The sequence below is a fragment of the Phoenix dactylifera genome, unplaced genomic scaffold (assembly GCF_009389715.1).
Source record: "Phoenix dactylifera cultivar Barhee BC4 unplaced genomic scaffold, palm_55x_up_171113_PBpolish2nd_filt_p 001621F, whole genome shotgun sequence".
NCBI classification, from domain to species: Eukaryota; Viridiplantae; Streptophyta; class Magnoliopsida; order Arecales; family Arecaceae; genus Phoenix; species Phoenix dactylifera.
The window spans coordinates 7646-33973 of NW_024068926.1; the positions used below are offsets into that span (position 1 = coordinate 7646).

At 43.4% G+C, this 26328-nt stretch overlaps 2 long non-coding RNA genes across 2 annotated transcripts; one reads left to right on the plus strand and one right to left on the minus strand.

Moving 5' to 3' along the window:
• Nucleotides 1-12332: 12332 nt before the first annotated feature.
• Nucleotides 12333-23228, minus strand: LOC120108893. The gene is made up of 2 exons (XR_005510030.1): nucleotides 21936-23228; nucleotides 12333-13034 (listed from the first exon to the last, which is right to left on the minus strand). It is a non-coding gene; the product is annotated as an uncharacterized LOC120108893 (long non-coding RNA).
• Nucleotides 22165-24415, plus strand: LOC120108895. Its single transcript, XR_005510032.1, has 3 exons — nucleotides 22165-22473; nucleotides 23411-23509; nucleotides 24243-24415. It is a non-coding gene; the product is annotated as an uncharacterized LOC120108895 (long non-coding RNA).
• The last annotated feature ends 1913 nt before the right edge of the window (nucleotides 24416-26328 follow it).

Here is a 26328-nt window from a genome sequence, read left to right on the forward strand (position 1 = left end):
ACTAATGAGATCTAATTGGTTTGCTCTTTAGAACTTCAATTTTGTGCCAATTCATATTTTTTATGTATCAAATTATGCTTATTTTTTTTGGGAATAAAAGAAAATCTTTAAAAGAACTCTAAATGATCTTTCAAAGCTTTGCATTTTATGTATGCTCTAAGATATATCATAAATTTCATGAATTCATGTTTTGGTATTTATGCCATATTATTTTTACATCATAAAAGAACTTTGCAATCATACTTAATAAGTTTTGATCTTTTACTCTGAAAATCAATTAAATTGCTCTCATGTTGATAAAATACTTAATAGATTGGGCAAAAGGTCTTAAATGAACAAGCTTTCATACTTATTAAAGAGAGGTTAGATTTCCACTCATGTGTTTCCTTGAATATCATTTGTGGTACTTCTTGTATTAACCTAAGGAAGATTCCACCTATACTTGATTAGAAAACTATCTGTGGTACCAAATTAGAAAACTTCTTGAAATCACATTCGATGTGTTCTGCTCTGAAATTATCTTAATTGGCTCTGATCTATGCTCATTAATCTGATTCTAATATTATTGCCTTGAGTTTTATGATTCATATCCTTGCAATAATTTGACATGCAAATCAGAGTACAATAAGGAAAAGAAATATTTGAGTATTCTTATCTTTGTGCTAAATGTTTCACTCTCTTTTTGATGTTGTCAAAAAGGGGGAGAAATATCTAAGTATATGCTCATAATGCTTTGTGTTTTGCATTGAACACCAACTCAGCTTAAATTGAAATATGTTGATTGTGTTAAGCTGATTAAATCTAAAGCATTATCATGAAGTATGTTTTTTAAATATATATGTTTTCTACTTCATGCAACTTAGCTATGTATTACTTCTAGAACACAATATATTTATATTGCATATACTCCAAGTTTTGTCATCATCAAAAAGGGGGAGACTGATGACCCAAAGATTGATTTAAAGATTGATTTTGATGATCACAAAACCTTGAAGTATAAATACTAATGTTTGTGTTGCAAGGAGAAAGATATTTATTTTGCAAGGAACATAGCAAGTTGGAAGAACACAAGAAGGCCTCCAAAGCTCTCAAGAAAAGTTGGAAGAAAGCTACAATTTATTGGCCCAAGTCTCAAGTTCAAAGGATTCAATTTAGAAGAGCAAGTTTTAAGAAAAATTCAAAGGAAAGGCACTCGAGTCGACTCCTACAGTTCCGAGTCGACTCCAAGGAGCAACAGACAGACGGACAGAAAAATTCATCTCAGAACCTGTCAACGAGTCGACTCCTGAAGAGCGCGAGTCGACTCCGATGCTTGCCGAGTCGACTCCAGGGTAGTATGAGTCGACTCCTAGGAGTCACAGGCAGAAAAGTCAGAGAGGAGTTTTCGGGTCTGAGATTCGAGTCGACTCCAGTGGAACGCGAGTCGACTCCAGTGGAACGCGAGTCGACTCCGATGGTTGGCAAGTCGACTCTAAAGAAAGTGAGAGTCGACTCTCAGAGGAACACAAGGAAAAAGTCAGAGAGCATTTTTGGGACTCTGAGATTCGAGTCGACTCCCGCAGTACGCGAGTCGACTCCGAGACTCCGCGATCATCAACAGACAGAAGATCAAGTTACTGCCTCTGAGATTCGAGTCGACTCCCAGACATCTCGAGTCGACTCCAAGACAGCTTCACATCAAAAGGGAGAAGACCAAGTTTCGGACACTGAGAGCCGAGTCGACTCCCGCAAAGTCTGAGTCGACTCCAAGACAGCGCAACCCCAAAGACAGAATACGGTATTTTTGTCTCTGAGAGGCAAGTCGACTCCAAGACAGTTCGAGTCGACTCCAAGGCAGCGCGACCCCAAAATACAGAGGATCAGTTTTCGGGCTCTGAGAGCCGAGTCGACTCCAAGAGAATCCGAGTCGACTCGAGGAAGAAAATCAGAAAATATGTCCTCTGGATTCCTGAGAATGAGCCGACCCCTAAGCGCCCGAGTCGTCTCCAGCTATTGGCGAGTCGACTCCAGTTTGGTCCGAGTCGACTCTAGGACAAAGCAAGCACATTAATTCAAATTTGGAACAGTGGCCGAGTCGTCTCCAGTAAAACACGAGTCGACTCCTGCAACAGGCGAGTCGACTCCTGATCGCGCGAGTCGACTCCGATCCCAACGGTAATATTGTCAGGAAGTGCAGACTGTGTCCAACGGCTCTATTTTTGTCTCTAACGGCTAGATTCTTGTTTCCACGCCATCAAAAGCTATAAAAATAAGAGGAGAGCTAGGGGAGAAGGCATGGAAGTGGGAAAGAACATTTAGAGAAGAGATCTCAAAGAGATTACAAGAGAAATCTCCCATAAGCACAAAAGGGCCATCCGAAGTGAAATAGAGAGAAGAAGAGCATCCAAGCGAATCCCAAAGCTTCCTCTCCATCCGTGTGCTGCCTCGGTGATCCTCTACTTCGTGCCAAATCAGAAGAGGGTCAAGTAAAGAAGAAGCCGAGCTTCTTCATCTTCAAAACTCGTTTGAGAGCTTCTCTTTACCCTATTTGGTTATATTGTTATATTTGCTTGTTTAAGAAGCTTTGATTTGTTTTTAAACCTTTATTTTAATATCTTGTAACTTGATTCAATCAAGGGATTGAATCAAGGGGTTAAGGTTTGTTGGTGAGCCAAAGGGAAAACCAACGGTAATAGGTTTGTTGGTGAGCCTAGGTTGAAACCAACGGTGTAAGGGTTCGATTGTGATCCCGGGAAAACAATCGGGGTGGTTCTAGTCGGTGAGCCTGGAAAAACCGACCGAGTTCGTTGTGACCTCGTAAAACAAACAAGTTGGGTTGTGAGCTTGTAAAACAACCGGCTGTAATCTGTAGGATTATAGTGAAATTCCCAAGAGGTCTTAGGGAGTGGATGTAGGTGCTGGGGTGCACCGAACCACTATATGTTTGTTGTGTTTGTAATGCCTCTTGTCATTGTCTAACTAACACACTTACTTACTTAGATAGATTGCTTGCTTAACTGTTATCCGCGCATCCTTTAGTTGCAAGCATATTCAATCAAGTCACATTCTATACATCAAACTGTTGCTAAGTTTGACTTTCACTGTGCATCCATACAACTTAGCATAATTAATCAAAAACTTTCAGAAGTAGGTTAAAAGTTTTAAAAGACCCAATTCACCCCCCCTCTTGGGTTGTATCTACTGGGCAACAGTGCTTTTTCTTTTCCTTTTCTTTTGTAGTGGAGTCGGCTCGTGTCTACCGCACGGCCGAGACAATTTTGTACTTGGTCTTGGCTTTTGAATGAAAGTTTTTCAATTTTCGCTGACTATAGTACACTTTCTAGCCATCGTTCCTCTTAAGGCTTTGTTGCTCGGACTTCCGGGCTGCTGAGGCGCTAGATCGAAAAGACGCCCGAGCTCGTCGAGCTCTTAGGTCTAGGTTGGAGTTTCACGGCCGCAAAGCTCAGGGCCTCGGCCGTGGGGCGCCGTGCTCTAATCATCGTATCAAGTAGCTAGCTTGCAGCCCGAATCGGACCCTCCGAGCTCGTGGTTACATTTCACCGAGCGGTCGAAAGACAGGCCTATGGCTTAAGTAGGCGCGTTCAACTAGATTATTTGTAATCGACTCGGCGGAGGACCCCGATATTGGCCGGAGTACTTTCCAGTAAAAGCATCCGACACGAAAATGAACGAAACGTGTAATGAACAAGGTAGGCACCAATCAAAGCATACCTTGTTGGGGCTGCACACCCCGAGCCGTGAACTGTTTGTAGAGGGCGGCCCCGAGCTTAATCCAACGCACGGGGCCGTAGCCTTTTGAGCTTGCACATGGAGCTACCACTGGCTTCGGGGTGCCCGGGTCGATGGTCGGCGAGGACCGAGCCGAGCCCGATGGTCGGTGGAGATCGAGCCAAGCTCGATGGTCGGTGGAGATCGAGCCGAGCTCGATAATCGATGGAGCCGAGCTCGATGATCGATGGAGATCGAGCCAAGCTCGATGATCGATGGAGATCGAGCCGAGCTCGATACCTGATGGAGATCGAGCCGAGCTCGATGACGGATGGAGATCGAGCCGAGCTCGATGGAGGACCGCATCTCGAGCTGTTTGATGACCACGAACATTTTCGGGGAGACCACGAGGGTGCTCCATCATTTCGAAGTATCGAGGCATCCCGACCGTAGTCGAGGTATTTGATGGAGATCGAGTTGAGCTCGATGGTCGGTGGAGATCGAGCCGAGCTCAATAACTGATGGAGATCGAACCAAGCTCGATGATCGATGGAGATCGAGTCGAGCTCGATAACTGATGGAGATCGAGCCGAGCTCGATGGTCGATGGAGATCGAGCCGAGCTCGATAGCTAATGGAGATCGAGCCGAGCTCGATAACTGATGATCGAGCCGAGCTCGATGGTCGATGGAGATCGAGCCGAGCTCGATAACATGGAGATCGATGGAGATATCGGCGTTCTGAATTTTGGCTGAGGCGCCCGGCTTTGCTTGGTTCTATTTGTGCCCGAGCAGGATCGTATATACGAGCTGGGCCGGGTCGTCTGGAAGTCAACGTGTAGACATCAGGGGAATTTTATCACAATTAAGCAATTGCGAATAAATCATTGTAGCAAGGTGAGACTTATAATTGATATGGAGGACCCTTTTGGGATACTATTGGTAGTACACCCGGAGGTTTTCGGAACTCCAGCTACGTGGAATGGGAGTCCCGTCAAGAGATCTCAGCTTGTATGCTCCAGATCGCTGGACGCGCGCGATCTGGTAGGGTCCCTCCCAGTTCGGGGTCAGCTTCCCTCGCTCGGTCTGTTGGGGATGCTTCTGCCCTCCTGAGGACAAGGTCCCCCGCTTTGAAGGATTTAACCTTGACCCTGGCGTTGTAGTATTGCGCCGTCCTTTGCTGGTATCTTGCCATGCGAACTCGGGCGGCTTCCCTGGTCTCCTCGATTAGGTCCAGATTATTTCTGAGCTGCGAGGAGCTGGAGCTAGCGTCAAAATGCTCCACCCTTGGAGAAGGAAGCCCGATCTCCAGGGGGATGATGGCTTCTGTCCCGTACGTCAGATTGAAAGGAGTTTCGCCGGTGGGTACGCGGAACGTGGTCCGGTAAGCCCACAGGACGTTGTACAGGTCTTCGACCCACTGCCCTTGGACTGGTCGAGTCTGGCCTTGAGCCCCTGCAGAATAGTACGATTTGTTACCTTGGTTTCTCCATTTGTTTGTGGATGCGCGACCGAGGTGAAGCGGTGATCGATGCCAAGCTCGGAGCAGAATTCTCTGAAACGGGTGTTGTCGAACTGACGACCGTTGTCTGATATGAGGATGCGGGGAAGTCCGAATCTGCAAATTATCGACTTCCAGACGAAGTCTCGCATCTTCTGCTCGGTGATCCGGGAAAGCGGCTCGGCCTCCACCCATTTAGTGAAATAATCGATGGAGACGACCAGGAATTTTCTTTGCCCGATCGCCAGGGGGAACGGCCCCAAGATGTCGATTCCCCATTGGGCAAACGGCCAGGGAGAACTGATCGAGGTCAGCAGGGCCGAGGGCCGGCGTTGGACATTGGCGTTCCTCTGGCATCGGTCACACCTTCGGATGAAATCCAGGGTATCTTTCTGGAGTGTTGGCCAGTAGTAGCCTTGGCGCAAAATCTTGTGCGCTAACGCTCGTCCCCCCAGATGATTTTCACAGATCCCCTCGTGGACCTCGCGCATTGCATAGTCCGCCTCTGTCGGGCGAAGGCACCTGAGGAGGGGAGAGGTAAAGGATCTTCGATAGAGCTTACCCTCGTGCAATATGTACCGGGCAGCCAAGCGCTTCACCCGGCGGGCCTCGTGCTCATCGCTGGGGAGGGCTTCATCCTGCAAGTAGTTGACGAGCTCATCCATCCAGCTCGGCTCAACTTCGATGCAAAGGGCCGGCTCAGGCTCCTCTGTGCTGGGTTTTTGGAGATACTCCAGCGCTGCTGCCTTCGGAAGCTCGCTCATGCGGGAAGACGCCAGCTTTGATAGTTGATCTGCTCTGAGGTTCTCCGTTCTGGCGATGTGTTGGATGTGGAAGGAGTTCAGAGTCAAGGTGAGATCCCGCACTTTTCGAAGATATTCTTGCATCGTGGGCTCTCTGGCTTCGAAATCGCCCAAGATCTGGTTCACGACCAACTGGGAGTCGCTGAAGGCCCTTAGGTCCTTCACTCCTAGCTCCTTGGCCAACTTGAGCCCGGCGACAAGTGCTTCGTACTCTGCTGCATTGTTGGAAACGGAGATTTCGAAGCGCAGGGCCTGCTCGGCGACCACTCCATCTGGACTGGTGAGGATGAGGCCCGCTCCGCTACCCCCCGAGTTCGAAGAACCATCAACATGCAGGGTCCATGCCGAGCTCGGGGTCTGCTCCATCGGCGCTAGCTCGGGCTCGGGCTCGTCCGGCACAGTGCACTCGACTATGAAGTCGGCGAGTGCCTGTGCCTTGATCGCCGGCCTAGGTCGATACTCGAGGTCGAACTCCCCAAGCTCGATGGCCCATTGGTAACCCGACCGGCACGATCTGATCGCTGCAGGATCTGCTTCACCGGTTGGTCGGTCAGCACGGCCACAGTGTGAGCTTGAAAATAGGGGTCGGAGCCTCCGGGCTGAAACGACCAAGGCGTAGGCTGTCTTCTCGAGCTTGGTGTATCGGGTCTCAGCATCCCTCAAGACCCGACTTGTGTAATATACCAGCTTCTAGAGCTTGCTCTCCTCCCAGACCAGGACCGAGCTCACAGCTATAGGAGAGACGGCTAAATACAAGTAGAGGAGCTCACCCTGTTGAGGCTTCGTGAGCAGCGGAGGAGAGGCAAGAAGACGGTTGAGCTCTTCGAAGGCTTGCTGACATTCGGCCGACCATAGAAAGTTTTTTGGCTTCTTGAGAGCTGCAAAGAATGGGAGGCAGCGCTCGGCCGATCGGGAGACGAATCTTCCGAGGGCTGCGACCCGGCCCGTAAGCCGCTGCACTTCCTTCACTGTCCTCGGCGGCGTCATCTCCTGGAGCGCTCGGATCTTCTCGGGGTTGGCCTCGATTCCCCGCTGTGTGATTACGAAGCCAAGGAACTTGCCCAAGGTGACTCCGAACGCACATTTGGCCGGATTGAGCTTCATTCGGTACCTTCGGAGTACGGAGAATGCTTCTCTGAGGTCGGCCACATGGTCTTGCGCCATTTTGCTCTTTATTAGCATGTCGTCCACATAGACCTCCATGTTTCGACCTATCTGATCTTTGAAGATCCGGCTGACCAGCCTCTGATAAGTTGCTCCAGCATTCTTTAAGCCGAAGGGCATCACCTTGTAGCAATAGGTTCCCCCATGGGTGATGAAGGCCGTCTTTTCCTCGTCCTCCGGTACCATCCGGATCTGGTTGTATCTGGAGAAGGCGTCCATAAATGTCAACAGCTCGTGTCCCGAGGTGGAGTCCACGAGCTGATCAATGCTGGGGAGTGGAAAGCTGTCCTTCGGGCAGGCCTTGTTCAGGTCGGTGTAGTCCACGCACATGCGCCATTTCCCGCTGGCTTTTTTGACGAGGACCACATTGGCGAGCCACTCTGGATAGGATATCTCTCGGACGAAGCCGGCCTTGAGGAGTTTGTCGACTTCCTCGGCGATCGCCCGTTGTCGCTCTGGGGCGGCGCTTCGCTTCTTTTGCCGCACGGGCTTGCAGGGCTTCACCTGGAGCCGGTGGACCGCGACCTCGGGGTCTATCCCTGGCATATCTGCAGGCGACCAGGCGAAGACGTCCATGTTGCTCTGCAGGAAACTGATGAGGCGATCCCTCTCGCAAGCGTCAAGGCCGGAGCCGACCTGCACAGTTAATTCGAGGAGATTTTCTTGCAGGGAAATTTGAATGAGCAGCTCACCAGGCTCTACTCGGTTCTTCTGCGGGCCGACCCGCGCCTCTAAGGTCTCGGCCAGGAGGCCTTTTGTTGCGATCGACGCCTCGGCCGGCTGCCTCGCCTCATGGGTCGCCATGTAGCACCGTCTGGCTACCGTTTGGTCCCCACAAACTTCGCCGACTCCTTGGCTGGTGGGAAATCGCATGAGCAAGTGACGGGTTGACACTATGGCTCGGAGAGCGTTGAGCCCTGGTCGCCCGAGGATGGCATTATAAGCTGAGGGCAGGCGTACCATGAGGAAATCCATCTTCACGGTGCTCTCTCGGGGGGCGAGTCCGACCGTGACCAGGAGGTCGACCTCGCCCTCTACTGGGACCGAGTCCCCAGTGAAGCCGACCAGCGGGGCGTTCATCCTCCGCAGCTGCTTTTCCGTCATCCCCATTCTGGAATAGGCATCAAAGTACAAAACGTTCGCCGAGCTTCCATTATCAATCAAAACACGTTTTACATCAAATTTGTTCACAACCATAGAGACGACCACAGCATCGTCATGGAGAGTTTCAACTCCCTCTAGATCCCCATCTGAGAATGAGATGGCCTCCGAGGCGCGTAAGCGCTTCGGGGTGGTTCCTCCCTCTGGAGCTCCTCCAACCGAGGCCCCGCCTCGGATGGTGTTGATGGTCCCAGCGATGGGCCTATTGGCATTTGGATCTTCGGGCTGTGGGGGATTCTCCGCTGGCCTTCCTGCGGGCCGGTTCCGCACGAACCGGTCGAGCACTCCTCGGCATATGAGTGCTTCAATCTCGTCCCAGAGCTGGAAGCATTCCTCCGTGTCATGGCCATGGTCTCGGTGGAAGCGGCAGTACTTCCGGGGGTTACGCCAGGCCCCGGGATCCCGCCTCGGGGGCGGGGGTCGGAAGTAGTCCCGGCCCTCGATCTCCATGAGGATCTCGGTCCCGGGAGCAGTGAGGGGAGTGTAATTTTCGTACCTCCCGTTGGGTGTGCGGGGCCGTTGTGGTGGCCTCGGGCGAGAAGGGGACCTTTGCCGAGGCAGTTCTTGCAGCCAGGGTAGGTGCTTCAGACGAGGCGGTCTCTCGGCTCGGCGCGGGGACGGGCTTCTGGGGTGGCCACGGTCCTCGCGACGCCTTTTCTGTTTCTTAGAGGTCTGCTCGACCCCGCTCCGCCTGGAGGCCACCACTTCCTCGGCTTTTGCGTACTTTCGCGCCCGAACCAACATCTCTGTGAGGTCAGCGGGAAAGTTCTTCTCGATGGAGAAGAGGAATCTATAAGACCGGGCCCCAGTCTTCAGTGCCGACATGGCAATTGACTGGTCAAGCTTCCGGACTTTCCATGTTGCAGCAGTGAAACGGTCCAGGTATTTCCTAAGAGATTCTCCCTCCTTTTGTTTTATGTCGAGAAGGGAGTCGGAGGTCCGCCGCTGAGGCCGGCTGGCAGCAAAAGTGCTGGCGAACTGCCTGCCGAGCTGTTCGAAGGAGGAGACGGTGCTAGGCTTTAGCCCAGTAAACCAGAGCCGGGCTGCTCCTCGGAGTGTTGCTGGAAAGGCTTTACAAAGCAGAGCCTCCGAGGCTCCCTGCAGGGCCATTAAGGCCCGATAGCTTTCCAGGTGGTCGGGGGGTCGGTCCTGCCGTTGTAGGGCTCCACCTGAGGCATCTTGAACCTTGGCGGGACCGGCTCATCTTCAATTTGCTGGGAGAAAGGGGACCTCGTGGTGAACTCGAAGTCACCATCGCGTCCCGATTTTCTGCCGTGGAGTGCTTCTATCTGGCGCTCCAACTTTTCGACTTTCTTGTCAAGCTGATCGCTCTGGGAAACTGCCGCGGCGGTTCGCTCTGGCGCAGGTTGCCTTGGGACTGACTCGACTTCTGACGGTTGTGGCCAGTCACCAGGACCCCTCACCGGGTGTTCCTCTCAGGGGGAGGCTTGAGCACGGGGATCTTGGCCTGGGAGGGGCGGTCCGCTTACGGGAGGCGCCGGCTGAATCGGGGCCGGAGGGAGTGGTACCGCGGGATGCCCCTGGGTTGCAGGCCTTGGACAGCGGCAGCCAAGGCCTGAACCTGCTGAACCAGGGCATCGAACTGCTCCGGCCGAACTTGGAGAGTCGAGTCGGCCGGAGGCGGCGAGTTCTGGACAGAGTGTCCGGGGCTAGGTGGAGGAAGCCGTGAGGCATTGGAAGCTCCCTTGCTTCTCAGCTTCATGATCGCGACTCGGGCCCTTCCTCTAGCGCCAACTGTTGCTGGAATTTGGACCCGGGGGCGACCGCTAGGCTAGAAAGGGGGAGCTCCGGTGGGAATCGAGGATGAAGGGCGGCGGTCCGTCGGCGGGCGGCGTCCTCCTGGAGACCTGCAAGAAGCCGGTGGCCGGGCTGTCCGGCGCCGGCCCTCCGATGCTTAAGTCAGCAAGATGTCGATATGAGGGAGAAGATGGAGACAGAGCGAGAGAGAGAGAGAGCCCGAGAGAGACCCAAAAAACCCCCCCTTGAGTGGAGAGATTCCCCTTTTATAGGGAGGATCGGGTTACCTGTGGTGTGACAGGGCAGATTGTCTGTTTGTACAATTGGTCATTAATGCTCGATCATGTAAGTCAATGCTATCATTGTACGAAATCAGGCCGAAGCCTTAAGCCATCGAGGAGTCATGCCATCATTTGTAGGCATGCGTATTTGCCGTAAGAGGCTCGATGTCCGTAGGTGATGGAGGCCATACACTTTAATTGTTGAGTGAATCAGGTGTCTGCACAGCCCATACGCATTAATTGCTGCCAAACATAAGACGTAACCTTTCAACCGTCTGGAGAGAAGGTAATCTCAAGCCATCAAGGGGGTCTGCTCGGTTGACCTCCGTCCGAAGGGGTCTGCTCGGTCGACCCCCGCTCGGGGGGTCTGCTCGGTCGACCCCCGCTCGGGTGGGTCTGCTCGGTCGACCCCCGCTCGGGGAGTCTGCTCGGTCGACCCCCGCTGGGGGGGGGGTCTGCTCGGTCGACCCCCGCTCGGGGGGGTCTGCTCACCGAAACATGGCGATATTTTTCCCCTTAACACTTACAATGCTAACCTGAAACTTTGTCATCCAAGAATGAAATGAAGTGCCAGTCCCATGTATATTTGAATAGAAATCTAATATTTGAATGGAGTTCAGAATTTTATTAAGTTTGCTTTTGAGAAATCTAATATGAATGGAAAGATTTTATGTCCATATCAAAAATGTGTAAACGGTTCTACTCTTGATCCAAAAATTGTTGAAGAATATTTGGGGTGGAATGGTTTTCTAAAGCGTTATACTAAATGGGTACTTCATGGAGAGTACATATTGCCATCTCCTTGTAGCATGATGTCAATATAAGCAATGTCCATGTCAATATCTCTGGGTTGGTTATTTTGAATGTCATGGTCCTCATGATTATGGCACCTATTGTTTCAATATATGTGCAAGAGCACCTAGGTATAAAGGTCACATATCGACAAGCTTCAGTTAGCAGGTCATCTTTGACATATATTGGCTGAAGCATTGTTTCTTTTATTCAGACTAGGAAGGTATAATCTCCACCTATTTTTTACTCATTCAAGGAACGACCCCAACCAGAATCAAACCTCCCATCTCCTTGCCCAACTAACAAGAGGTGATACCATCCAAGCTATTGCTCGCTGATAACTGTTTTGCTACTCCGAAAATGGTGTAAGAACTGATATGCCACTAGTTTTGAAAGATATGCAAGCCTCAAAATCTGTACAATATTTGATAAACTCAGGCTATGAAGTACTCTTTGGAAGTCCAGATCGTGTCGATAGATGAATTCAGGTGATGTTGCATTCATCGATCTGCATAGAGAGGACTGCTCAAGCGCAGGTGAATGGGAAGTGGAAAGGACAGGCATAGAAATATAACTGTCATTCAGTAGGTGGATGGAGTCTAGGACAAGAACCGCAGTGGCAGAAGCTAATTTCCATGAAACTTTCAAATACTTTGTCTAAATTAATGTCCAGTGACAATTATGGTTCAATTGACTGTCAATATAGGGAATGTGTAAACAATTACCACTACAGTGAATAATTGGATGGAAGCTAAGGCTAGAGGAGAGCCATTTAAATCCCTAACTGACGCTAGTTACATAATTGATAGCTTTTAAGAATGATTCCTGTGCAAGGGCATGGATATTAGCTGTTATGTGAAGAGTATGAGTTAATGACATCATTGAGCTGCACAACTAGATTTGAACAATGGAGTATCTCCTCTACTAGTGGCAGAAAAACTGCTCTCAGCAACTAGCTCCAAAGATTACATCCCAATGATCCATACTAAACCTGGTCTATTGATTGATAAATGCCATCGATATTGACAAATAAAAACTTGGCAACCTCTGTAGTATATCTAGCTTGTTGTAAAGAGAAGATATCATAAATATATATTTCCCATTTGTTCTCTGTATTCCATCTACATTGAAATGGAAGAAATAAGCAACATCTGTATTATATCTAGTTTGCCCAAAAGAAAACATTCCACTATTATTGATTCTCTATTTTTCTCTGTACTCCGATGACAAAAGACAATACAACAATGATTTCAGTATAAAAATAATCTTAATCTAAGTTTCATGAATCTTTTTGCATAGCTGATCAATTTACATACTAATTTACATAGTTGCAGGAGGCTAGGATTGAGAACAATGCAATTCTACAGCATCCAAATGTTTCAGACTGCTTAGGATGAATGATCGAATGACCTGCCACTATTACCTTGGTGATGACAACATGGAAGCCCATTATGGCATAAAGCCATAAAGAATGCAATCATCACTATAACCAATGCCGGAACAAAGGCAAGAATGGAAAAAATCTTTAGGAAAAGAAAGGAAATAATAAACATTGCAAGGGTTAGAAACACCAATGCTGCAACCTTGAGGCCTCTGAAGATTGCAATAGAGATGCAGTTGCTAAGATTGAGGTGTGCCAGAAGAAACATGCCGGCTCCACAACCGAAGGTGGCCAGCATGAAGAAGGTGCACAACTTGAGATGGATTTTATGGGCATGTCCTGTTTGATCTCCGAGGTATCCAGAGTAAATGCCTACTATTCCTGCACCAGCAATGCCAGTTGAAAAATAAGAAAATTTTAAGGCACGCTTCATCTCTTCTGCTTCTGTCTCTCTATGCCTCTCTTCGTTACTCACTCCTTGTTCATCCTAGCATTTAGATAAAGTGGCTCCAGTTTCAGATCATCACAAAAAGTAACAATGAACATTCAAGTAACAAAAGATAACAGAGAAAGCATCAAAAACAGGACACAAGCTAGCAGAAATGGTGATGTATATTGCATCCAAATGTAATTTTAAAAAAATAATGCTGGATTTGACTGCTTATAAGCCAAGATAGAACTATGACTATATCTGATTTTAGACAGAGAAATAAATCCATTTCTCTAAAAAGGAAAAACCACCACTCATGTGAATGCTAGCCATGAACAAGGCACATATTTGACTGCCAATCTTCTGTAGATACATGCACTTAAAAAAAAAAAAAAAAAAACGAAAAAAACGAGAAGATATAAAAGCCTCTGAAAATTTATGTGATCACTTTTCAGACAGATTCTCATCAGCTTGCTTTAGCATGTCAACAAAATATCGTTATTAGCAAACCTCCAAAACCAGGAGGTATCATTATTCTAATGAGATTACCATGTAAGAATGCACTGCATGCATCCAGGTGGCTTAGATTACAATTGTTAAATGCTGCAACTAAAACATCTAGAAGCTTCTTTTATCTTTTTTCTTTTGACCGGTACATTGGTTTCTCTGGCATGGTTGTAGGTCAGAAAATTTGGCTAGGTCAAAAGAGGCACAGGTGGTTTATTTATCACCAAATAGAGATGAATATTATATGGTAGCGGCGGAAAATTCTTTGTCCCTGAATCGGGGTATTCAGGAAGAAAGATAAAAAAAATAAAAAGGTACATTCAGATAATCTGATAGCCATGTACATTTGTCTATATTTAGAAGAGTGTTACACGTGAAAAAATAAAAAATAAAAAAAATGAGAGACAATAAATGACATAATCAATTATTCACATTTTAATTAAATATTTTTGAGCACATGAAAGCATGAATACTTCATGAATAGTTATGACATGCATCTGTACAATTTCTAAGTCTTTTCGCTGAGATGAGACCCTCAACAACCATATATGTGATGCGAAAAATTCTCTATAATGGAACTGAAAAAGGAAAGAGATTGTAAATTAAGGTTATATGATTTTCTCTCTTTTACAAGGAAAAAAGAAGTCTAACTTAATGTTCCCAATATATACTATTGGAGCATTGGTAGAGTACACAGCCCAATGATGATCCTTACCTACAAAGCTTCATTCATCTCAAAGTTCTCTTGAATGATGTGCCTCGAAATTAACAGAGAAGAGAGTGGAAAAAAATTATATAATTTCCAAGGGATGCATCGAAGAAGCCTTCATATGTATGTATATATGGAATAGGAAAAAAACTACCAACGAGGTATGCATCTTTAAAGGAAGTCGGAGGATCACAACAAGCCATAGGATGGATGCCTTCATACAAGCCCCCCAACAAAACCATGAGAGAGAGAGAGAGATACCTCGGAACTGGACTTGGCCTCGACTCAGTCAAGTCGGCTGAGTCAACCTGCCAAGCTCTCTAGCTGGAGCTCCACTGCCTAGCTGAGCGAGATCATCGTTCGGCCAAGCTAGGGAGGACAAAGTGGTAGAACAGTATGCTACCCAAAGTAGATCAACCGCGCTAACCTAGGATCCATAATAAACACTTAAAAAAAGGTAACAGAGAAGAGATGTTGGAATAAAAAATTTAGGAGCGAAGAGAAAAAAAAATTATTAAAAAAAATTGTAAGCCGAGATTTAAACTGAGCTCCATCAACAAACTCTCTATCCATCTCACGTGTCACAAGAGATGCCTCACGCTATCTCTCCCTTTCTTTCTCATGCCACACCCTCAAAAGAGACGCCAAAGGTCTCTTTAAAAAGAAACAACATGTGGGGAGATTCCCACCAAACTTGGAAAACCACCCGAAGACCAAAACCCACTAAAAGACAAAATTTGCATGTTGAGCCTAAGGTTCAATTTAACTTAATGTGGATTGGCATATAAAAACAAAAAAAAATATAATCATGAAAATTTGTAACGACTTGAACACTCCCTCTCATTACAAGCTCCATGCTAACAATACCGAAGTTGGTGCACAAATCTTTAAACTGCTCGACCACCAATCCTTTGGTAAAGATATCCACCAGCTGATCCTTTATAGAAGCCAGAAGTCGATTTATAGAAACCAAAGGCAAATCGACTTCTTCATTTGCTATTTTCTCTCTAATGAAGTGATGATGAACTTCGATGTGTTTTGTCCTTGCATGAAACACCAGATTTCTTGCTAATCGAATGACACTCTCATTATCACAATAAAGAGGAACAATATAGTCAATATCCTGATCTAAATCACCAAGCAACCTCGTGAGCCAAGTCGACTCCTAAACTGCCATCATGGCTGCATGATTCTTTCCTCTGTACAAGACAAGGCAACAATAGGCCATCTTTTATTGCACCAAGAAACAATACCAGATCCTAAACTGAAGGAATAACCAATAGTAAATCTACATATGTCTACATCACCAACATAATCTGCACCTATAAAGCATGCTAACTTGATAGAAAAATTATTAGTATATAAAATGCCATAATAAGCAGTCTTAGCAATATACCTCAAGATCTGTAAAACTGCATCAAGATGTGACTGCCGAGGACGCTGCATAAATTGGTAGATAATGCCAATTGTATAAGAAATATCTAGCTTCGGGATAGTCAAATAGATCAAACTGCCCACAACCTATCTATACATGGTAGGATTATCAAGAACTTTGCCTTGCTCTTTGCTCAACTTTAAATTTGATTTAATTGGTATCCGCATATGCTTGCAATTAGCCAATCTATATTTATGCAATAAATCAAGAGCATATTTTCTCTAACTAATAAAATAGCCATCTTAGTTACTTTAACGCCAAGAAAATATCTCAACTCGCCAAGTTTTTTCATTTCAAACCATATGGATAGCTATCCACGAACACAACAGACCTCATCAACATCATCACCGTAATAATCAAATTATCATTATGAAGGCAAACAAACACTATACCTTTACTAATGTGCTTCACAAATAAACTAGAATCTGCAGAAGATAGAGAATAGCCACAAAATAATAAAAGCTCTGCTATTTTCATACCATGCTCTGGGCACCTGCTTGAGACCATAGAAAGCATTCTTAAGTATGCAAAGAAGGTCAAGATGACTCCAGGAGGTTAAATATCCTTGTCAAAATCACCATATAAGAAGACATTCTTTACATCCGTCTACTATAAAGACCAACCTTTGCTAGATGATAAGGAAATAAGCACTTTGATTGTGGTTAATTTGCAACTAAGCTGTACGTCTCATCAAAATAAACTCCATAGTTTTGTGAGACCTTTCTTTCTATAAGCCTAGCTTTATAGCATTCAATAGAGCCATCACTCTTCCTTTTCATTATATAACCTACTTACAAGAAATAAGAGAAACACCACTAGGCAAAGAAACCAAATCCCATGTCTCACTCTTCTTAAGAGATGAAATGTCTTCTTTTATGGTATCCTCCCAAACACCAATGCCCTTGGTATCATCACATGAAGTAGATTCTAGCATATCAGCAACAGTAGAAGCATAACCAAGGATGGCCGAACTAGACTGACAGCCCAGTTTGGCCCGAACCAAGACGACCTAGTGAGAAACCGGTCAGTTCGGCCATTGGAGTCGGTTCCAGCCCCAAACCGGCCGGAACTATTTTCGAACCAACTAAAACTGGCCAGAAAAGGTCCGAACCAGCTAGAACCATTTAGAACCGGCCAATTCTATTCGAACGCAGTGCAAACCGTCCAGTTCGCACAGAGTTAACCTAGTTCTGAACCAGGTCTTCTCCCCTCTTCTTTGTACTGCTGATAAAATGATGTTGGGACATCATTTCTAAGCGGCAGAGAGCTTTCCGCCTTTGCCCCATCCCCTCATGGCAAAAATCACATCGATTCAGCACTTCAGAAAGAAGATCCGAGCCTAAATAAAGTGTGTTTCCTCTTCCTTATCTTATTTTCTCTTTTTTTTAGGGGGCCTTGAAAAAATAGCTCAAAATTACAAAATAAGAAGAGATTATGTCAAAATTTTCGATTTTGGCTTCACTATATATTGTAGATCTATAGATGATCTACACGACGACATAAAAATTTTTAATTTTTGGATTATATATAATTTTAAAAAATTAAAAATATATTTTTGGATTAAAAAATAAAAATAAACATTAAAAAAACTGTAAAATCAGAAGCGTACTGAGAGGCATGTAAGCTACTCTCTACCAAAATTTGGTGTTCATTTATTTTAAATTTTGATGCGATTATGCGCACAGTGACTTAGGCCTAAATTTGAAAAAAATTAAGACATTAGTAGCCATTGATGCATATTCACAGGCCTAAAAAAATATATGTACCATCCATTATTTGGTTTTACATTGATCTGAGTTAAAATTATTTTTTTAAAATATTAATATTTAAAAATTATTTTTAAAGTTGAAAAATAATAAATAATATATAAATAATATCAAAAATTAAAAAAAATCAGTAGTACGTATTTGATAATTTAGATGAAATTTTTGAAGTAGAAAATATAGTTTTCTAAATTTATGATATTTAAACATATTTTTAAATTTAAAAATTATTAAAAATAAATAAATATAAAAAACTAGTATTATGTATTAGATAAATCAGATGTATTTTTTGATGTAAAAAAATATCATCTTCATTATAACAAAATTTTGCTATTTTTAAATAATTGATAAATTAACATAGTTGATAAATCTGCAGGATTTGGGCTGGTGATGATTTGGGCTGTCTCCACTATCTGCTGTTGCATCACAAAATACATCTAATTTATTTAATATATAATCCTAATTTTTGTTATTTATTTATTTATTTATATATTTTTAATAATTTCTATTTTAAAAAATATTTATATATCATAAATTCAAAAAACATATGATTTTTACCTCAAATTACTTCCAAATTATTTAATACATACTATTAATTTTTCATAATTTTTGGTATTAATTATATATTTTAAATTATTTTTTATATTGAAAATTAATTTTTTAAATAAAAAATTAATTTTACCTCAGATCTATGTAGAATCCAATAATGGATGCTACATATATTTTTTTAGATTCTCGGACATGCATAAAAGACTACTTATTTCTATTTTTTTTAAAATTTAGGCCTAGGCTACTGTGTGCATGATCGCATTAAAACTTGAATGAATGGATACCAAATTTTTATATAGAGTAACTTGCATGCAGCTAAATGCGTTTTCTTATTTTACATTTTTTAATTTTTATTTTTAAAAAAATATCCTTTTTTAATCCAAAAATATATTTTGAATTTTTAAAAACTACATGAAATCTGAAAAATAAAACTTTTTATGTCAAGCCCAAATTTAAAAATTTGGCATGAACTCCTCTTATTTGGAAATATTTGACCTATTTTTTTAAGCTCCCCCGAAAAAAAAGGACATAGGAAAGAGGAAGCACACCTTATTTAGCCTTGGCTCTTCCTTCTGATAGCCTGAATCGGTATTGTTTGTGGATTTTTTGGACAGAAAAAGCTCTGGCACTATGGCAACTCACCGTTGGAAAGGCCTCCTTCTCGGATCTCTTCCCAACGCCACTGAAGGGGCTTTTAAAGCCCCCAACAGGCCACTATAGCATTATTACCACAGCAGCCACACTATGGCAATAATGCTATAGTGCACCTTGACTTGGGGCGTACCGACCGGTTCGCACCCAGTCGGCATCGAACCGGACGGAACCATCCAGCAAATTCCGGCTGGTTCTAGCCCAAAAAGGACTAGTTCTGGCCAGTCAAATTGAGGTTCCGGCCCATAGGGGGCCATAACCATTTTTATAGTGCAAACCCACCCGGTTTCGCACTGGGTCGGTTCGATACTGCCTGAATCGGGCAATATGGCCCGGTTTGGCAGCATTCATCCTGGACCGCCACCTCTCCCCCCTTCTTTCATTCCTTTAGATTCTTTGTACAAGTAGGGGCTAGCCAATCAAATACACTGATGTTCCAAGGGGAACCAAGCTAGATGTACCCATTGGTTCCAAAAGAAGCTGATTCAATATGCTTAATGAGATCGCATGAGTAGGTTGTGATTAGGATTCTGACTTAAGGGCTAATAAGTACCAAACTGACTGCTAACCAGATGGGCTTGACAAATCAAATATGACTCTTGCACCGAAGTTATAACTGAACCAAGAAAACAATATTACAATGATCTAACTATTCAACCCATATGCTCGCAAGGTTATCTGATAGGATAAGATTGGGACTTCACTTTAAGAGCTACGTACATGATTAACTGCTGACTAATAAAAACTTGACATATCATAGATGATCATTCCACCGAAGTTACAATTGATCCACAAAATGCTATTGTGATGAACTCAACAGAAATTAGAATATCATAAGATCAGTCCATCCATGTGATAATGCAACAATTTTCGAATTTTCAATTAGTTCCTTCAATATAACTGCAATACATACACACACACACACATACAATAATACATATCAAAAAGAAATACCAAAGTCATTTGATAAACCACTAAACCTGGATATAATTATTAGATCCATCTTATTAACCAAGCTAGATATTCTTCCTAACCAAGTAGTGGATTTTTTTGTTAAGCATCTTATACATCATCATACACCATAGAATGTTCATCTGTGAGTTGGTCTGCACAATGATCGTAAAGTTTCAGTGAATAATACTAGCGCAGATGGATCCCTCGGGTCAAAGACATTGAAAGAACATCATTCAACCAGATCATATTGTCTCTTAATAGTGCTGTATCGACAAAACATTCTTAAGGCAGCCTATGAACCTTTATAGACATTCCCAAGTGTTTGTCCAAAGTCAACCCTTCTAGCAAGTGAGAAAAGTTTCTAACTTGCTACCATCTGATCATCACTATACTCTGTAAGCAGCCATATGAATGAGTAATTCAACCTCATCTCTATTAGCAACTAGTTTAAGGAGCAATGAATTAGGCCCCCAACTCTTATTAGCTGTTGAAAGCAATAAATTGAGTTTTCTATATTTTGGTTATCTAACACCATGTTAGGCATCCTATTGCAACATAAATCACATGCAACATGCATGAAAATTTTCATCTCGCTAATGCTTAAAGTTTTGTCTTGTGCATCCAAAGTTCGTTAAAAGTTTGTTAAGGTACCTTTTTTAACAGCATGAGTGCGCCTCCAAGAACAAAAATATTTGAGCTTAAAAAGGAAGGGTTTTTTCTGAGATTAGGAGGGGCTAATCCCCACCTACGTTAGTCATCTCACCCCTCAGGGGTAGACTCCAACTGGAATCGAATGCACTCCCCCATGCGCAAGTGGTAAAGGGTGAAATCATCCAAGCAAGTGCCTGGTGGTGGCTTAAAAGAGAGAGAAAAGTGTAACATCTACACACTTTTTTAGCTATGATTTGAGAAGAAACTTGAAACTTGTTCAAAAGACAGAAATGGCTGAACATAAAATAGGTGTTTGTTGGACGCCATAAAGATTTCAAACATATTAAATGATTGGTGAAATGCACAAGAAATGACAATTATCCAAATACTTGTTCAACTATAAGCTAGTGCCACTAGAAACAGCTGCATATGATTGAATATTACCTACCCAACCCAAGAAGGCAACCACAACTGACAAATCTAGCCTATAGATAAAAGATCACCCAGGAAAAGACTTGGAAGTGATCGTATCATCCTTGGATCCATTTATTTTATATCTATCATTAATAAACTAAGAATTTAACATGCTTTAATTCATATGAAGTACAAATAGTATAAAAAATCATCAATAGAACAATTTTCAAGATAAATTCTAATTCATAAAATCAGCATCTACAAGAGAAGATAATGTAAGTACTAACATATATCACTGTTGTCTCAACTAACATTGCAAAAGATTGCAAAGTTTCCTTGGTCATACTGCTAATTAGATGATAGAACTTGCACCTAGGTTTTGAATAAAGGAGTTTTTGGCATGCTACGTATGTACTTATATACGAATGTACACATTTACAAACATATACATACACATAATGTGCATGTACGCATGTCAGTGAGCAGGTGCACAAACACACACTCTAGGTAAAAAGTGTTCCTTGGATGGTTTGAGTGGAATCCAAGTTTTTACACCAAATCCAAATAATGGATCGATAATCCATGATGAAGGGAGTTTTCCAATTTATTTATATACTTATTTTTATTTTATATTGCACAGTTATTCATATTAAGAAAATTCATTATTTTAGTTCACTGTCTTTATCATATTGGAAGGGTTATAAATTTTCAACCAGCTTAATAAAGTAGTTTATGAGCTCATAGGTGTAATTAAATGTTATTAACCAAATGTCAAACAAGAATCCTAAGAAACAATTTTCTCACATTTAACCAAGAACCTCTAATATGAGCTCATGTTTCTCATGAATCGAGTGAAGGCCACCCACAAGGGTGGATTCACCATTTATTGTGGTCCACAATATTTCACTTCATTTTCATCTTGTTACTTTTCTTTTTTCTTTTTCTTCTGGGAGGGTAGGGGGATCTCACATAGGTACTTTTTGCTAAAAATCAGAAAAAAAATAAATCATATATTACCTTTGAATAACATCAGTTCTTCTGGTAATATGGATATTGCTAGCAAAAGTGCAAGAGGACTACAAAATGGAGTGTTTTTTTTTCAGTACATATTAGCCACTAGTGGGATGAGAGGAATAACTGACTGAAAACCTCCATTTGGAGCTAGCTATCAAATAACATGACAAATTCACTAGTAAGAACAGCGGTGTGCAAAATTAGAATGTTAAAAGCTAACTTATACACCACAGGATATTAGTATAATCATGTTGCCAAGTTTATCATAAAAGAGAACATGCAGAGGTTATATATTTCAGAATTCATCATACCAACTCTGGATTCATATCAATTGCTCTACCATCTCCAGCTGGTTCAGGCACAACTCTAACAGTGGGTGCTCCAGGAAAATCTGGCTGCTGTCATTAATAACTTTGAGTCTTCATATTACTCTTCAGAACAGACTGCTTTAAACAAAAAAAAGAAGTGGGTAACATATAATTTAGCTGGAGTACTTGATCTAATGGATTGTTGACAGTGCGATTGTAATACCCATGAAAAAAAAAAAAAAGAAGAAAGAGAGACGGGCCAGCCCGAAAAGACCGGGCCCATCCCTCTTTTTACGATCGTGCCCTAGGCACGATCGTGGATGAAAGGAGGGTGCAAAGGGGGGCGGCGACGGCGCTCGGGTGATCGTCGGAGGGGACCAAACATCGGAGTCGAGACGGAGCGCCGAGATCCGGCCGGCCGTGGGGGAAAACTCTAAAGCCTTTCCTTCGGAGAAGACCTTCCATAGATCGGTGATTTGTTCACAGATTCTTCCATCCATCTCTCGCCAGAAAGCTCGCCGGAGCATCCCGCCGGACCGAGGTAAGCGTGACTCCTCTTGTGCTGCCTTTGCTAGGGTTTGGGCCGTGTTGAGTTGGTTTTGGCCGACGAGACCGTCGGAGAAGGATCCGAAATAGGGTACCCCTGTTTCGGCTTTTCTCCTTCGGATTTCGTCGCCGCCGGCCGTCGGTTGGCCGGGATTCATGGCAGATGGGGTGGATTGGGTTTGTGTGGAGATTTGTGAGGGATTTTAGAGCTCTGTTGGAGGTGGGGGATGGCGGATACGAGGCCTTCTTCCTCGTGATCCCACCCCTTCCTCCTCTTCCTCGCGTCGGTTGACCACCGCCGGCGGCGACGGTGGTCGGAGGGGGCTGCTTGGGTTGCCGTCGGGTGGGGGGGGGGGGGGGGGGGGGGGAGGCCGAGCCACCATGAGGAAGGCCTTCGGCTGACGATGGGAGAAGAAAAGGGTGGATCTTCGGTTGGAAAGAAGAAGAAGAGGGGGGCTCTTTCGGGTGTTGGGAAGGAAAAAAAAAATGAAGAAGAGGGACCTCCTCTTCTCTCTTTCTTTTGGCCGACTACCATCGCCGGCGACTGCAGCAGAGGCGGCCGGCGATGGTTCAGCCAGTGGTGGCCGAGGGTCGGGAGGGTGGTGGCCGAGGATTGGGCAGGTGGCGGCTGCTGCCCTTGGGCCAAGAAATGGGAAAGGGGAGATGTATTCCCAACCATGAAGAGAGAGGAATCATCCATTCTTTTGGTCTCCTCCACGGGACCGATCATCGTCGCGGTGTGGCTGAGGCCACGGTTGGCGACAACATAGGCTGGTGGTACGGAGTGGGAGTCGGGCCACCCCGACTGCCCTAGATCTGGAGGGATTGAGATGTTTGGAGACCTGGTGATGGACCTCATAGTAGATGTGAATTATGGTTTAGAATATTTAAATATTAAATAATTTAGTTGTGATTTATAATTGATGTTGTAGAGGAAGAGTCGGCGGTGCCAGGAGATTTTGATCAGGAGACTCAGCACCCCAGCGCGTAGGTTGTGATTCGGACCGTGTTTGAGTCAGTCTACAATTTCTGTAAGAATCCCTACATCTGAGCACTTTTATTTATGCATATATTGGATTTATCGTTGGATATATTTTATCAGTATGTTGCTATTTGTTTTTGAGCTTGTATGACACTATGAGGTGTGCATTTTGTTTATTATGAAAGTATTAAAATAATTAAATTGGGAAGGAATAACATATTTTTGAGAAATTATGAAAATATGTGACGTGATTGAAATGTGATTAAACATGTAAAACTAGACATGTAAAATGGGTTGGACTAACCTTGTCATGAGATAGCCTCTACGAGCTTATGCGTAGGATAGCTGCCACGAGCTTATGCGTGGGATAGCCTCTACGAGCTTATGCGTAGGATAGCCTCCACGGGCTTACGCGTGGGATAGCCTCTACGAGCTTATGCGTAGGATAGCCTCCACGGGCTTACGCGTGGGATAGCTGCCACGAGCTTATGCGTGGGATTTGTGCAGTCTTGGACTGGGTCATGAACTTGGTTAGTCCAAAGCCAGAAGTGAAAAGTCTGAAAACCTGAAAATCAGAGTAATACGGGAATAGATCACATAATGTGAAAAAAGATTTGTGTATATGTACTGATTATATACACTTGTTGTTTGTTGAGCTTTTGAAAAGATGAAATGGCATTTATTTGATATTTTGATTATTTTATTATTATTACTGTGTGTGGCTGTTGGGATTCTTACTGGGCTGGAAAAGCTCATACCCCTTCTTCTTTCTTTTTTTCCAGAGTTGCAGGATGCATAGACATGAATGGGATGAGCGCAGAGTGCGAGTATGAGAGTCATTAGTTGCTTAGTCTATCTTGATATCAATGAATATTGAAAGCTTTTGTAAATGAACCAATTTGATTATCTGGTCATGTTGGATTTATATATTTGATTTAAGTGATTAACTGTGGAATTATCGAATTGTTGTTTATCTTAGGCCTTGCATGATCTTTAGGGCACTGCTCTAGGGCTCATGCGGCCGTGTCGCGTGGCCGGACCCGGGTGCTGGGTTCGGGGCGTGACAAAGTGGTATCAGAGCTTAAGGTTAAGGTATCCTAGGGTTTATGTTCAGGGGAGTATCAGTGGAGAATTATGATAGAAAAACTATCAGAGATTTGGTTTATAATCACTTGAGATTGTAACAAGAATGATATTATAATCTAAGGTTTAAGACCACTAGGGACTGTGGCCTTAGTGGCATTAAAGTTTGAGGTTTAAGATTATTGGAAAATGTGACCAGTTGGAATCGAAGCATATGTTTAAGATCACTAGGGATCGTGACGAAAATATATCATAGCTTAAGGTTATGATCACTTTGGACATGACAATTAAATTCAGTGCTTAAGCTGTAAGATCACTGGGCATTGTGATAAAATGTATGCATTGGTTTGATTTTCGATGCATACGGAAGGAAAGTATAAATTGTCTTTGATCATGATAAGAGAGGTTTGACCTAAGATAAGTGTAGGTCAACAATGGCATATCGAGTATACCATGTTCAGATATTATTTAAATGATTTGAAAGTTCAAATTTGATGTGGGTTTTGATGTGATCATACTTTTGGTTTTGCTGCTAATTATTAGAGTGGGATTTGTACGTTGATTTAGTATTGGAGTAAGCTAAGGAGATTTCATAATATTGAAAAGAACGTTCTTCGAAGTTGAAAATGTATGTGGATTATATCTGGTGTTGGCATGTTGGATATTGCAAATAGGTCTATTTCCTATGGATGTATTTGATTATTTTGAGGCCATAGAGTATGCATATTGATGGGAGAATTCTAATTATTTGAATTCTCATGTTTGGATTGGGCTACTGGATTTTACTTATAATTGTAGAAGACTATTTGATGTGCTAATTTAAAACTCAAGCCTAGGTTTAAGATTTGAGCAGGGATCTTTTGTCATTGTTGATGAAGCCACTAATAAATGTCATATTGAGTAAAGACTTCGGTCATGAGATGCTTACATGAATTATCATATATAGCATTGTTGATGGATGTTAAGAATCTTGGTGAAGGAAGATCTGGAGATCGATCGAGTTAAATTCTAGTGTATTGGCTCAATGACTTCTAAATCATTGAATTTGAAGTAAATTTTTTGGAAAGAAGATCAACGTAGATTGTTTAATCGAATTGCTGAGGAAATCCAAGGTTAACTTATTTTAAATTAAACTTAGATATTTTGAATTCTAAAATGGTTGTGAAGATCATGTAGTGACCATAAACTTGATTAATGCCTTGAAGGTTAGTTATGGTTAGTATACTCTACATAAATTGAGAACAAAGAGATCTGGAGGTTCTGCTCAATCAAAGTTTTGAAATTTGAATTTTCTTACTCCTAGTGCAAAGTGATGTTTTGGTCATAAATCTTTAGAAGCTTTAGAGCATTTAATGGATTATATCAGAGTGCGCAGTGGAAGTGTAGTGGTTTGAGTTATTTTGAAACTGATTAAAAAATAATAATAATAACAATACCTTGATCTGAAAGGTATTATTATAGAACACTTGAGTTAGTTTCTTGTAGAGGGGAATGTTGTTGATTCTTTGTCTACTGGAAGTAGTTGTGGGCTCTCCTATTTTTGATAATTTTAAGAACAATTTTGGGGCATCTCAAATTTAGCGTTGATGGATTGATAGCTCTGTGATTAAACTTGGGCCTGGAATGATTTAACATAGTTCTTCGACTCCTAGCTCTGACATTGTTAATATGCCTATTTGAACAGGTTTGCGGTTTTCCTAGGATAAAGGTTGATCATTTAATCACAGGCAAAGTTAAGAAAAGAAAAATGATTGTAGAATATTAAGAGCATTTGATACTAAAAAA